This window comes from Emydura macquarii, unplaced genomic scaffold (assembly GCF_026122565.2).
Source record: "Emydura macquarii macquarii isolate MOO-44397 ecotype Brisbane River unplaced genomic scaffold, CSIRO-AGI_Emac_v2 contig_2205, whole genome shotgun sequence".
Classification (NCBI taxonomy): Eukaryota; Metazoa; Chordata; order Testudines; family Chelidae; genus Emydura; species Emydura macquarii.
In genome coordinates this window covers 34,308,297-34,322,602 of record NW_027132342.1, presented here as the reverse complement: position 1 = coordinate 34,322,602, position 14,306 = coordinate 34,308,297, and the positions used below count along the sequence as shown (strand labels likewise).

The following is a 14,306-nucleotide window of genomic DNA, read 5'->3' as shown; positions in this document are numbered from 1 at the left end:
GTGGGTGTCAATCTGTATCTGTTCATGGATGGCTGCTCATAGGATTAATAAATTTGCGTGCTGGTTGCTGTGAGCGATCGGCACCTGGAGATGTTTGCTGTTCACTAGAAAAGCAATGTAAAAAGCATTCCAGGTTGGAAAGCTAAGGGGACAGTAGCTGAGCAGTTCAGGCTGCACTGTTGGGAATGTCCCAGTATGTTATTTGTGTGTTTGCTTTTTTGAATTGGGATAGAAGTAGGGATTAGGAAAAGGTAAGAGGAGAAGGAACAGTCAGGTCTCCTCACCTGCTTAACTATGATCAGCAGGCAGGATTTTGTGGGCATCACAACAGAGAAGAGTTTTAAAGAGTGATTTGAAGGAAGATAAGGTAGTGTCTATATCCAGATTTTATTGGGGAGTTTTCCCAGGCATAAGGGCCAGTGTGGGGGAAAACGGAGATGTGTTTGAGGAAGAAGCTGACTGATGGATGGACCATCTGGGAACACTGACAGAGAGAAGATTGGGGTTGATGTTACAATAAATTACTAGGTTAGATAGGTGGGGTAAAAGCTAAGTTGCGCAGAGCCATAAAAATAAAACAAGAACCTTGTGATTGATGAGGAGGTAGCTGGTGGAAGAATTCAAAAGGGGGGAGAGGGTGGAGGCAGGACATGGTCAGAGCAACAAAGCAGGTAGATGGTCTTAATATATATAGTGATGCCTTAAATCCTTGAGGTGGAGAAGTCATATCAGAGTGTCAATAAATATATAATTTGGTACCTACATTTGTTTCCTAAAATGTGCATATGGATTAGAGAATAAAATAAAGATATCACCTATCTATTAAATTGAAATAATGGCATGTGGCTTGTTTAAAAAAAATCAATTAATGAACCCTAGAAAATGTTTCAACACACTTATGTAAGAAAAAATATTGGGTCAGGTTTATGCTCCTTTTTTGATCAAAATGCTAATTTCTGTGGTAATCTTTGTGTTAACAGAGAGAAGGTAGGAAAACGTGGCAATTTTTAATCTGCCTTTATCATGCAGACAGAGCAAGCTATTAAAAATGTTTCTACTCATGGGGGATCAAGGTTTCATCAAGATAAATGTTTCAACAAAACAGAATAGAGGTAGATTGAAGAGATTTGCAAAAGAGATGTCAAACATCTAAAACTCAGCAGGGAACCATTTTAATATATATTTTAAACAATTGCTTCATGGTTGCACAGCAGGTTTGGAGGAATGGTAAAAAAAAAAAAGTAGAACTGGCAAACAACAATTTTTCATAGCTTTTTGCTCTTTCTTGCCTTTCTTCATGTGTGTCTTAAGATACTTGGATTTCCTTTTGTTAAGAAGGTGCAATTAACAGCTCCATTGGAAACCAAAATGCTACTGATAATATCTTAAGAGCAACTTACACAGTATGTATGCTCATTGGTACATACAGAGCCACGATAGCAGAAAATCTAGAGTTTTAATAGGAGATCTCATGCTGTTTTGTAAATAGCAACAATGAAGCTAAGTAAATATATTTTTCTTTTCAAAGCTAAATCAGTGCCAGTATGATTCAATCTCCTATAAATCTTTTGAACAATAAAATCCATTAGAAAATATATTTTTAAAAATAGGTAGAATGGAGTGGAAATATCAGAGATAACCCAAAGTAGTAAGAAAAATGTTGGCATTGGACAAACGGGGATAGTCACACTGGATTTAAGGCATAACTTATTTCACAGAAACTGGCTCCCTCTCTTAATGACCAAGAAAGTAGCTAGGAATATCTTGAAGCAGGCTGATCAATTTAAATATTATATCTTGGAATACTTATATGTTTAATGATCCATTACCTTTGAAAACTCATGGCAATTGGGGGAGGTCACGGACGATTGGAAAAAGGCAAATATACTGCCCATCTTTTAAAAAAGGGAAGGAGGAGGATCCAGGGAACTACAGACCAGTATGTCTCACCTCAGTCCCTGGAAAAATCATGCCAAAAGGTCCTCAAGGAATCCATTTTGAAGCACTTAGGGGAGAGGAAGGTGATCAGGAAAAGTCAGCATGGATTCACCAAGGGCAGTCATGCCTGACCAACCTGAGTGCCTTCTATGATGAGATGACTGACTCTGTCGATGTAGGGGAAGCAGCCAATGTACCATACCTTGACGGTAGCAAAGACTTTGATACGATCTCTCACCGTATTCTTGCCAGTAAGCTAAAGAAGTAGGGGTTGGATGAATGGACTATAAGGTGGTTAGAAAGCTGGCTAGATCATTGGGTTCAATGGGTAGTGATCAACGGTTCAATGTCTAGTTGGCAGCTGATGTCAAGCAGCGCGACCCCCAGGGGTCAGTTTCGTTCAACATCTTCATTAATGATCTGGATCATGGGATGGATTGCACTCTCAGCAAGTTTGCAGATGATACTAAGCTCGGCGGGAGTAGTAGATACGCTGGAGGGTAGGGATAGGATTCAGAGTGACCTAGACAAATTGGAGGATTGGGTCAAAAGAAATCTGATGAGCTTCAACAAGGACAAATGCAGAAGCCTGCACTTTGGATGGAAGATTCCCATGCACTGCTACAGACTGGGGACTGATTAGCTAAGCAGCAGTTCAGCAGAAAAGGACCTGGGGGTTTATAGTGGACAAGAAGCTAGATATGAGTCAAGAGTGTGCCTTTATTATCAAGAAGGCTAAGGGCACATTGGGCTGCATTAGTAGGAACATTGCCAGCAGATCAAGGGAAATGATTATTCCCCTCTATTCAGCATTGGTGAGGCCACGTTTGGAGTACTGTGTCCAGTTTTGGGCTCTCCACTACAGGAAGGATGTGGACAAATTGGAAAGAGTACAGCAGAGGGCAATGAAAATTATTAGGGGGCTGGAGCACATGATTTATGAGGAGAGGCTGAGGGAACTGGGCTTGTTTAGTCTGCAGAAGAGAAGAGGGGGGTGGGGGAGGTCTGATAGCAGCCTTCAACTACCTGAAGAGGAGTTCCAAGAAGTATGGAGCTAGGCTGTTCTCAGTGGTGGCAGATGACAGAACAAGAAGTAATGGTTTCAATTGCAGCGGGGGAGGTCTAGGTTGGATATTAGAAAAAACTTTTTCACTAGGGGTGGTGAAGCTCTGGAATGAGTGGAATGGGTTATCTAGGGAGGTGGTGGAATTTCCATCATTAGAGATTTTTAAGGCCAGGCTTGCCAAAGCCCTGTCGGGGTGATTTAGTTGGATTTGGTCGTGCTTTGAGCAGGGGGTTGGACTAGATGACCTCCTGAGGTACCTTCCAACCCTGTGATTGTATGATATTCTTATTCGTCTGCCAGTGTGGAATCTGATTGCAAAACAGAATAAACACAAGATACTGACCTCCCTACAGCAGAGAGCACAAATGCTACCAGAAGAAATAAGAATGACTACTAATCTCATTGCATTCATAATGAAATGCAAACCCCACCACTTCAGCTAAGCTTTCCCCCACAGCAAGTTCCACACACACATAAGCATGCCACACACCCATTCCCTCTCATCTGCCACCCCTGCCCCATGCAATTACTAGGCAGAATGAAGGTTTGCTATTGTTATTTCCCTTTTTAAATGGCTAGGAGGCATTCAGCTCTGAGGGCAAAGTGATGTAGATTTCAACATTACCAGCACATAGATGGCACTGCAGCCGTAAAACCTGCAAAATATGTCACAAGTGGCCACGCTCTGAAGAATAGAGGTGACAGAGTAGAACCTTGCTGGACTTCAAGTGCGAGTTGGCCACCAGGGTGGCAGAGCATCTTCACAACACCATTCTGAAACTACTTAGAAAAGAAAGAATGGCATCACACAGAGTAACCCATTTGCCTCTGCCAGATGCCACAGACTTGTCAGAAATACTTTGTGGTCTGCCATAGAAGCAGGCCCAATGTATTTTGGGAAGTCAACAGAAGAGATATGATGTCTCAAAGAAATTTTGCACCACAGTTCTGTACACGGAAAGAATGTTCAGAAACCAATATTTGCCACCACTGAACAAGGCAAATACTCTCATAATGTTTCTCTGAGAAGTGTTAATTGCCTATGGTAGGAATTTTATGGAAATCATGTTGAAAGATGATCCATCTCTTTACAAGTGGAATGGTGATGCTAGTAGTAGACATGTTAATGGACAAAATTTGGTAGTGGGGGCAGGTTTAAGTCTCTTCTAGGCCTTGTGGATAAGGGAAGCCATTGCGCCTGGTGCTCTCCTAGGCTCAGGAAGAGCCAGCTAATCTCCTATCTTGCTCTCCCTGTGATTCCCAAAATCCAGCAGACAAGCAGGCAATGGAGCAACCAGTTACTCTCTCCACTCACCCCTTTAATGCAGCAGGTGACTGGCAGGGCATTCCTGTGCAGTTGCTGAAGGGAAGGAAAAGCAGCTGTCCAGACCACTCCCAGCTCATGTCAGAGCTGTTCCTGGGGCTGCAGCCAAAGTAGTGGGAGGCGATGCCCCTAACTTCTCCACATAGTGACAGGGTTGAATCTTATATGTGAGCCTAAAATAATCAGACCTGGCTCAAGGAACATATTAAGACCATAAAAATGGCTATACTGGGTCAGGCCAATAGTCCATCTTCTGTCCGTGCTTCAGAGGGAGAGAACAGAACAAGTCATCATCAAGTGATCGATCCCCTGTCATCCACTTCCAGCTTCTGGTAATCAGAGGCTAGAGACACCCAGAGCATGGGGTTGCATCCCTGACCATCTTGGCTAAACTTATCAATTGATAATCAAATACAAATTTTCTTCTTAACACAGTCATCTCAATGGTCCTCAAAATATCATATTGTGCCCAAAATTGTCTGCCGGGCCACAATTGTACATGCCATAGCTATCAGCTATAGAAATAACCCAACCAGTCAACAGGGAAGCAATATCCTCTCACACACATATACTGCCTAACCCTGCTTCTGCTGAAGTCGGTGAGGAAAAAACTCCAACTGACATTAACGTCGGCAGGATTGGGCTCATAATTCCAAACGATCCCCAGTAAAACCATTACTTTGCACCCATTTTAAAAAAAAAAAATAGAGTCAGTGCACAACTTATCACAGATATTTTACTAGATGATAAGATTGATGGAAAAATAAAAAGTTATTTTATAGGCACATGAAGAAATATTGAAGTCAAAATTTCAAATCAGGATAATTATTTCTAACAATGTGTAACTTCACACTTTGCAGGAAAATTCTCATTTGTCTTCAGAGTAAATATGGCAGTTTTCAGAGCAAACCAATTCTCTGTGCCAAACTTTGGATGGAATTGAAATAGTGTTTTGTAATGCACACAGAATACAACCTTCACTGTGGAGGCTCTCTCTCAGGATTTATAATTGTATAAGCCATGATTTTAGAATTTTAAAACAACAGATAAACGTGAGCATAATGGAGAACAGATGAGACAGGAACTTCTGTCTTCATCATCCAGAGAAAAGTCGATGGGGTGAGAAATATTTTTATATAAAAGGCTTTTATATTTTACATTATTATGGCTTTTTCACCAAAATGTTCCTTACAGAGTTAATACATTTTAAGGCTGGAAGGGACCATTATGATCATCTAGCATGGCTTTCTACATGACACAAGCCACGGAATTTCACTCAGAGATTCCTGTTTATTATCTTTGTTTTGGGTTGGGTTTGAGATGTATATCACATATAACACAAGTTTAAGTAATAAACATTTTTCTTAGCAAAACTGTTTATCCAAATAATATTCATAACCAAATCAATTGTTTTGCATTATGCATTGTATTTTCCATGGTGCACAAATCTCATGTTATCAAGCAAGTAATACAACTAAATGGGCTTATAAGATAATGGGTTGTGAACATTTCAAACACGTAGCTTTGAATATATGTATGTAGAACTATGTGTAAATACAACGCTCCGTGGATGGATAAGGTGATGCTTTAAAATATATATACTAAATTAATTATTACTTTATAATATGCAGGTAATAATACTGGTACAAACTATGTTGTGTTGAATTATCTCTAATAAGTGGAGCCAAAATTCTCCCTCGTTGCAGAATCTCCCCATATAGTTTCTCTGTTTCTGGGCCCACTTTGTATAGCAGAAACAAAGCATTTCATCTGTAGTTTTGGCCCTTTGTGACTGCATAGGATTTTCAGGCCCAGATTTGTAAAGGTATTTAGGTGCCTAACACCAAGTACTACATTTTCTGGAGTTCATGGAATAGGCTAAAAACAATCAAACCCCAAATCAACCTTTTACTGTGATCTCTGAAATTAAGTGCTAAAATTACTGATGATTAATTCCATGACTATAATAGTGATTAACTATAAGATAAATAAGGGATGCATCAGGTCATAAGGTCATCCCTAACCACCCTGGGTTAACAGAAAACTTTTCTTATAGGAAAGTTATTTCATAATTGTCAACAAAAGGGTTTCTTGCACCTTCCTCTGACGCATCTGATATTGGCCACCTACAACATGTCAAAATGGGTGGACCACTGGTCTGATCCATTATAGCAATTCTTATATTCCTATCTCCCAGTGGTTCCCAACCTTTTTGGCTCGAGGGCCACAGATATAATTTTTACAATACTGAAGGGCCACCAGTCTCTGCCAGCAGCCGCCCCTCCCCCATTGCAGTCAGATGGAAGGAGTTTAGTGAGGAGGCTGCCTCCCTCCTCGCTGATCTCCCATCCCCCTGCCTGCAGCAGGGAAACTCCACCTGGGTCCCTAGGCAGTGGCTCCTTTCTCCAGCCAGGGGGACAGAGAATCAGTGCTCCCCACCCACTGGCTCCAGCAGGGACCCCAGCACTTAGGGACCCAGGCAGAGTGCTTTGCTCTCTGCTGGGCTGGAAGAGGGGAGCGCTGATCTCCCCTCCCTCAGGCTCCAGCAGGGACCCCACCACCTAAGGACTAGGGCAGAGCACTTTGCCATGCTCCCTGCTACAGTCAGGGGGAAAGGAGTGCAGATCTCCGATCCCCTTGCCTGAAGCAAGGAGCCTGCACTGGTCTTGTAGCCCCGCAGCAAGATGCTCCGCCTGAGTCCTTAGACAGTGGCTCCTTTCTGCAGCCAAGCTGGAGGGGAGCGGCGGACCACTTTGAAAGCCCCCACGGGCCACAGGTTGGAAACCGCTGCTCTATATAATATTATTTGACTCTAACAGTAACAGGAAGGCTAATTCCCCCCTGTAAGAAAGAGGAGTTCAGTACCATATTTTTGTAACTTTTACTGTGTGTTTTAATTTAAAGCGAATTCCAGCAAATGTGAGACATTCACTAACAGGCCAATAAAAGAGGAGGACAGCAGTCACACAAGCGTGCTGTTGTATGAAGTAAATGCCTATGGCCAGACTTCTTGCAACTTCACTGAGAGCCCTGAGACTGGGAGATGAATAACCCTACTTCTTAAATTTATCCTGGAAGGATGTGTATAATTCAGAGGAGGATGTATGCCTAGAAAAGTCACAGGAGATGTAAGGGTCCAATTTTGGAGACAGTCACAAGAGTCTGTTAAAGATTACCTCTAACAGGAACAGTACTGATAGGAACTTCAAAGATATCCAGGTCAAATCAGACTCTCAGATAATGGGGATAACATCTTGGTGTTTAGCATTTGCAACAAATGCTGAGTTAAGGAGTTTGGAGGTGTTGTGATCTATGAACCTATGCAGTCTCTTGTGATGCACTTGTACTAATGTTTTACAGAGACACTGGGGATCTCTTCAGTGTTCCTCCAAGCATAATCATCTTTCCTTTGAGAGAAACTATTCAGTGAAATTTGAACAATCTGTGTGCGGTTTTCTATTCATTTGATCCAGGAAAAGGGAAGAGCCTATGTTTGAACTTGAATAAAAGGGTCTTGGAGGGCCCTATCTGATGTTGTCAATATGTGGGGTTTTACAGAAGTGGAATATTTATAGTGTAACACAGCTAGGAAGGAGGAGGGAAATTTGTGTTCTGCATCCTGCAAGCAAGAGATGAATTCCAAAACCAGGGTTGCTTTCAGTATACTTGTAAGCCAGTGAATTACTGTGCAAAAGGCCTGGTGGTAAGGACAAAAGTCGGGGGAAGGCTTTAGAGTTTTTTTTCTAGATGAAATAGTGCTTGTTGGGACTTCATTTGGTTCGGGGATGAAGTGAACTCTGATTTGAGAGAAGTGATAACAGTTGTCATTTCCATTGGGCAGTGCTGCAAGAAGGGGATGAGAAGCATGTTACAACCACATGAAGCTACATCATGTTTCTGAGTACTCTGAATCCGTGTCCTTCAGAGGCCTCTGGAGTCTCTTAAATGTGCCTCAAGTCTCAACTGGCTCCTGAAGATTTTCTAACGTGGACAGCAAGCACCCGGGGCTGAGCGTTTACTGCCTGCCTTTTTCTCTGAGATAAATAGAGCTTAATTAAACATTTGATTTAGTATGTTGATAATTTAAACAAACTTTTAGTGAAGACTGAATTTCATAATACTAGTAACAGTGGATCAAAAGGTGGGAGGATTAGGAAGGCTGGCAGCCCGGTTCCATGAAAGCTACAGGGGAAAGAGACAGGCAGGCAATTTTATATTTCTGCTCTTGCAAATAAGGGACAAGTCCTACTCAGATTAGTGGATGAGGCTGTCAGGAATTGGTTGGTATTTGAACAAGTTCCTATCCTATCTGACAAATGTTCCCAAGCAGAGATTAGCAGACTACTGAACTTCAGTGCTGGATAAGCCACGTGTTGAGCCTGAGGACTAGCAGCAGAAATCAATTGCTAATTACAACCATCTGCCACACAGCTCTTTACACACATTCGGGGACTTTGGAATAGGCTGAAGTGTGGCTCCTGGAAAGGCAATGAGTGTCAAGGAAAGTATATACTCATGTGAGTATATACAGCACTTTTAGCTATTTTGACCCAAACCTCCTTGCCAACTATTGCAGAAAGCTGTTATATATGAAGAAGAAACTATCAAAAATTCAACATTTGCCAAATGTGACCGCATATATCTCCTAATATAACCATTACAGAAAAATGTGGTAATCCCAGACATCATTCTGTGATAATTGTAGGCAAATGCTAGCATTTTAATGGTGACTATTGTATGTAATAGCTGAACTCAAATGTAAAAATTTACAGCCAGCACTGGCTTTACATATTCTGCTGCCCTAGGCAAAATAAAAATGTGCACCCCACCCCCGCAGAAGAAAAATTTGAGTATTTGCAGCTGCAGGGGCTGTCAGCAGTGAAATTGACAAGAAAGCTGGGGCAGCTGCAGCCTGGCTCTAGGCAGGGATGGGGTGGCTGCTGCCTACTACCAATGGGGACATGGGCAGCTGCCGCCTGCTTCCCGGGACACTGGTGGCTGCCGCTGGGACCCAGCGGGAGGCGGGATAGTGACTTCAGCCCGCCTCCCAGCTGTGTGCCGGGACCAGGAGGGAGGCGGGCGGGTGACTGCAGCCCACCTCCCAGCTGGGAGCAGGGGACCGGGCGAGAGAGAGGTGTTGGTAGCCCGCTTCCAGCTGCGCACAGAGACTGGGCAGGAGGCAGGCTGCCACTGGGACTGGATGGAGGCAGGTGGTGGGCAGCTGCAGCCCAGTAGCTGCCCTTTATGTTTTGCTGCCCTAGGCAATTACCTAGTTTGCCTATACCTAAGGCTGGGTCTGCTTACAGCAGTAATACACTTCAAGTGGCAATTAGTGGGAATTAAGAATGCTGCCCTCAGTGATTTTCACCACCATCTTGTTTCTAACTGTCAAAAAGAAGGTAGTCCCCAAGTGTTTTTAGGATTTGATTTTGTAAGGTGGTGAGTGTACCCTCAATTCCCACTGATTTCTGTAGGTATGGAGTGCACTCAGAACAGACGGGAGTTGTTCAGCATCTTGTAGGACTGAGTCCTTAAAAACTTAATTTTTATTTTTTGTAAACACTTGAATAGAAAGTGAATATGAAACTTAAGCATCATAGGTACAAATGCAGATCACCTAAAATACAAGTCATAAAGAGTACGAAAGGAGGACTGCTCAGTGAATATGACAGTTAATGTGGCCTAGTTTGGAAAATTCTCCGCTAGATATTTTTGTTAAAAACTGTATTTAATATGGTGGGTCCTCTGATAATTTAAGGTACATGTTATATCTTTCTTGATTTAAAAAAAACCCCACAAAACAAAAATAACTTACTTTGGATTTGCTTTTTTAAACATTCACATTTTTTCATTTTAGAAAACCTGCATTATTTCTATGGAACATTCATTTGAGGATAAGGGAAAGAAAGCATACATTTGCTCTTTTTAGGAACTCGTAACTCTGAGGAAAAATATATCATTTTTGAGGACATTTGAAACATACAGCTGACCACTTTCCTAGGGTGTCTAGGAATTAAAATATTGTCTTTACTATCAGAATATGTATAGCCATACCCAGTTAGGGAAATCTTGCAAGTAGAGTCTAACTAGACAGTGTCCAGATGGTAGACCAAGAAAAACACAGGCTCAGTAGGAGGTGATGGTACTGATTTAGTAGGGGAGACTCTTCTCCATAGGTCAATATTCCAGCACGGTTGTGACACATAAAAGAGGCTTCAGGCCACTTGTGCTCCCACAACACTTTATGGAAGGGTCGGATGGATATTGACAACTTCGGGCTTGGGGGGCTTTAGCATCCCTAAAATTAGGGTTTCCGTTAATGAATATAGGTAACAGAATTTTGTTTATCTCACTTTATTAAATAGACTAATTTAGACATGGTACAAAACTACTCTTTGAGGCAATATTCAACAGATATTATTTTATTATTTTAACTCTCCTGTAAATAATAATAGTAAAAACATGTTTATGCCCCTGAGAGATTTCAGCTCTGGCCAAATTCCAGTTGGGGTAATTACTTATTGCCTATCTCAACTCTCCCTGCAGTTTCAGCTAAACAGGTTTTTGTTCACTTCCAGCTTTAAATTATTGCACAGTTTTTGGTTTTGCTTGTGTTCTAAATGTTATGTAAATTTCTCACGTGTAATTATGTTTATTAAGCTGGTTATTTAGGAATTATGCTACAAGGCCTATTTTAGGAGTACCAGCTCTTATTGATGTTTTCTCCGTGGAATTCTGTAGGTGTTTATTGTCTGGGGTATCTGTCTCATTAAGTGCCTGACCTCTCTGAACTTCTTGTGTGCTTCCGTGTAGTTTTGTGGGTTCAGGCACTTTCGTCATGGTAGCCATGAGCTAGGCAGATATCAACATGTTCCTGTGGTTTATTAAACCCGAATCTCCTCTGTGTCTTTTCCCTAGTGATTCAATAGTTTAGTCAGGGTACCAACCTATTGCCATCCTTGAGGTGTCTATATGAGTCCTGAATATGGAGTGTGCTGTTACAATAAAGGAGAACATGGATATAGAGAAATAATATGAATTATCAAGGGAGGAACACTGCCAATTAGTAATGAGCGTTTGAGAAGAACAGACAGAGTGACAGCAATATGGAAAATACTGAAAGGCCTGAACCCAATTGCCTTGGAAACTTGCCCAATTTCTTTTCATATGCAGTACATCCAATTTACAATGCCTTTCAAATTAGCACTGGCTGGGCATTCACTAGAGATTTTGGTGTTAAATCAGCCCCTATATGATGATGTTGTCTAATCCATTTTACCATGTTTAATTAAATAATTGTGAACATTATTTGAACTCCTGTTCAAAATGCACTTATTGTTTGGATGTAATTCATCAATTCCCTTCTGTATATCTCCTTGCCAAACTCTTTTTTTATTATTATTTAATGAATTTTCAGTTTTGAGCTATAACAGGCAATACTTTGAAAGAAACTGAAATACCAATATTCATTTTGTGTAAATGATCTTGTCAGGCTTTGTTGATTAATATCCTTCTGAATGTTTTCAGCATTATTAACGCAGTAAGTTTGTAGAACATTTCTATGGATGGCAAACAAGAAAGCCTTTTCAAATCCTTATTCCCAACTCCTTTTCATCCATATATTTTTATCCCTGCATTCTTTTTCCTTTCTCATACTGATGCCTTTTACTGCTCAGACTGATCTTGCTTTAGGAGAGAGATTTCTAAATACTGCTACTGGATGGTCAGCTGTTTATTCGCTAGTCCTGAAACTGATTTTGTCCAGAGATGTAAGAGGCACCTTCTGGCACAGTAGCATGTTCATTGGCCTAGGTATAGATGAGTATCAGTAGCAATGGATTCTGTATTTTGTCCTTTTCAGTGGGGTGCCAATTATCTAACCAGCTGGGGCTGTGACTGAAGATCATTCTCCGTAGCAAAACCATGTGTGTCTAAAATTCACTCCTTGTGGAAAGATAATTAAGTAAAAACCTGGCTATTGTAGAAAGTGAGAGCCTGAGACGTGAGGCCTAGTATAACGGTCCTAGATGCAAGATCTGAGGCCTGAACAAAAGTCAGGCTTTAGGAAATGGCAACTGCTTGCCTGCTTACAGTTCACTGACTGATACAGGAACTTGGCAGAATCACAGCAGTCTTAACGCACTGACATTTTTAAGAAGCAGTAGCAGAAACACAGTATTGTTAAAGTACTAGCATTCCACAACTCCCCCGATACATGGTAACTGCAGAAACATAATCCTGGGAGACAGTCCAAGTATTCCCCATACAGCAGTTCAATACAGGGAGGCAGTACAAGCTCTCCCCAAGATGCAGTAGTGCATGAACACAATCATGAAAGACAGTACAGAAACACCCTGACCTTAAAATAGAGGCTGGAGGATGGATGAAGATGTTATGCTTGATTTGGAGGCAAGGTATGGAACAATAGCTAACATCCAAGATGCACTATATATATCAGGATATAAGAAGAGGGTCCCAGCAGGGGCATCTTTGACCAGCCTAAGGGATAACGGAAACTCCCGCCGTTAACTGAGCCAGTCCATTGTAATGAGCATACATGTCCTAGTGTACCTGTAGCTCCTATGCAACGTTAGCACCATGCTTCGCTTACAGTAAACCTGGCTGAGTGCCTTCGCCATTGAACCGAGTCTGTGGTTATTCATGGGCAGTGCTAACAAGGTCTACCAATTCAGCTAGCTGCAGAAGCTGAGACGGCATCCAGAGGGGAATTCACATCAGCATGCATGCCTGACTGACAACACAGGCCACTTTCAGAAAGAGCTGCAAGATGTACCTGCTTGCCTACGCCTTCCACAATGATTCAGTTATGGTTTGCTAGCTGAAAAATAAAGCCGCAAGTAGCAATAGAGTACTGTTTAGTCTCTCTCACTGAACTCTTGAATATTTAAATGTAAGCCTTGTAAGGTGCCCAGATGCTAGTGTGATGAATGTCAAATAAATGATGATAATGGGTGACACCAAAATTGTTCAAATAATTCATATAATCAGGGTTCAATGAGAAAGAATGGAGTCAAAACAAGGAAAACAGAGTGGCAGCTTGTTAGAGAGGTTTGGATACTTGCTGTCCAAGTTGTTAAAATTGTATTGTGTTTAATATACTTAATATTCATGTATAGATTGTAAAGCAAGAGCAATCACAAGTACGTATGTTATTTTGTATATTTACCAGGCTAGAAAGGCAAAGCAAGAACTATAGTGCTTTTCTTAAGCTTTCAAGCAGCCACTACAATAGAATTCCTTTGTGTCTGACTGGCAAAGACTGAGAGTATAACTAATCTCCCCAAAACAACTAGATACTGAGATGACTGACTACAGGCCTGGTCCCAAGCCAGTATATGTCAATAGAAAGACTTCCATTGAACTTTATGGACTTGGATGAGGACCTATACATATCAATTTTATTTATTAGTTATGGATTGTACAATATCTGAGCCAAGCCTCCAAGCCTCATTCCAGAGATATGAGTTAATAGAATAGGGCCTGAGTAATAAGTGCAAGATTAGGTATTTTAAACCTACATGCCAATGCACAGAAAGAGAAAATATACCTTTATGATAGGATATGTAGCCTTTTTAACTTTTCTTCAGGTAAGTCATTCCCAGGGTATATTTCATTTATAATATTGTACTTACTGATGAATTTGAAGGTCCCTAATTTTATAGCAATATCTCATATAAACTCCAATTTAGCAATTGTACTATATTACTTACAATCTCTGACACATATCTATTGCCTCATGGCTTTTCTATATCTAATGAAGGAAAGAAACGTTGGGACCTGTCACTAGCCCTTGTTTTTTTAGTCTGTTCACAATGACAGATCTGAATAAAGCAGGATCAGAAGATTTTATTAATATGACAAACACTTTCAATAGGCCTCGTTCAATGGCATATACAGAATGTAATTTAGTGTTTTGTGACAGTTTCAGTAATAGTGCTGGGAAACACAAGGGACAGA

At 41.2% G+C, this 14,306-nt stretch overlaps 1 protein-coding gene across 2 annotated transcripts in view; it reads right to left on the bottom strand.

Moving 5' to 3' along the window:
- PPFIA2 (PTPRF interacting protein alpha 2) overlaps positions 1-14,306 on the bottom strand; it is a 534,766-nt gene that overhangs the window by 175,176 nt on the left and 345,284 nt on the right. The gene's annotated exons all lie outside the window — the stretch shown is intronic.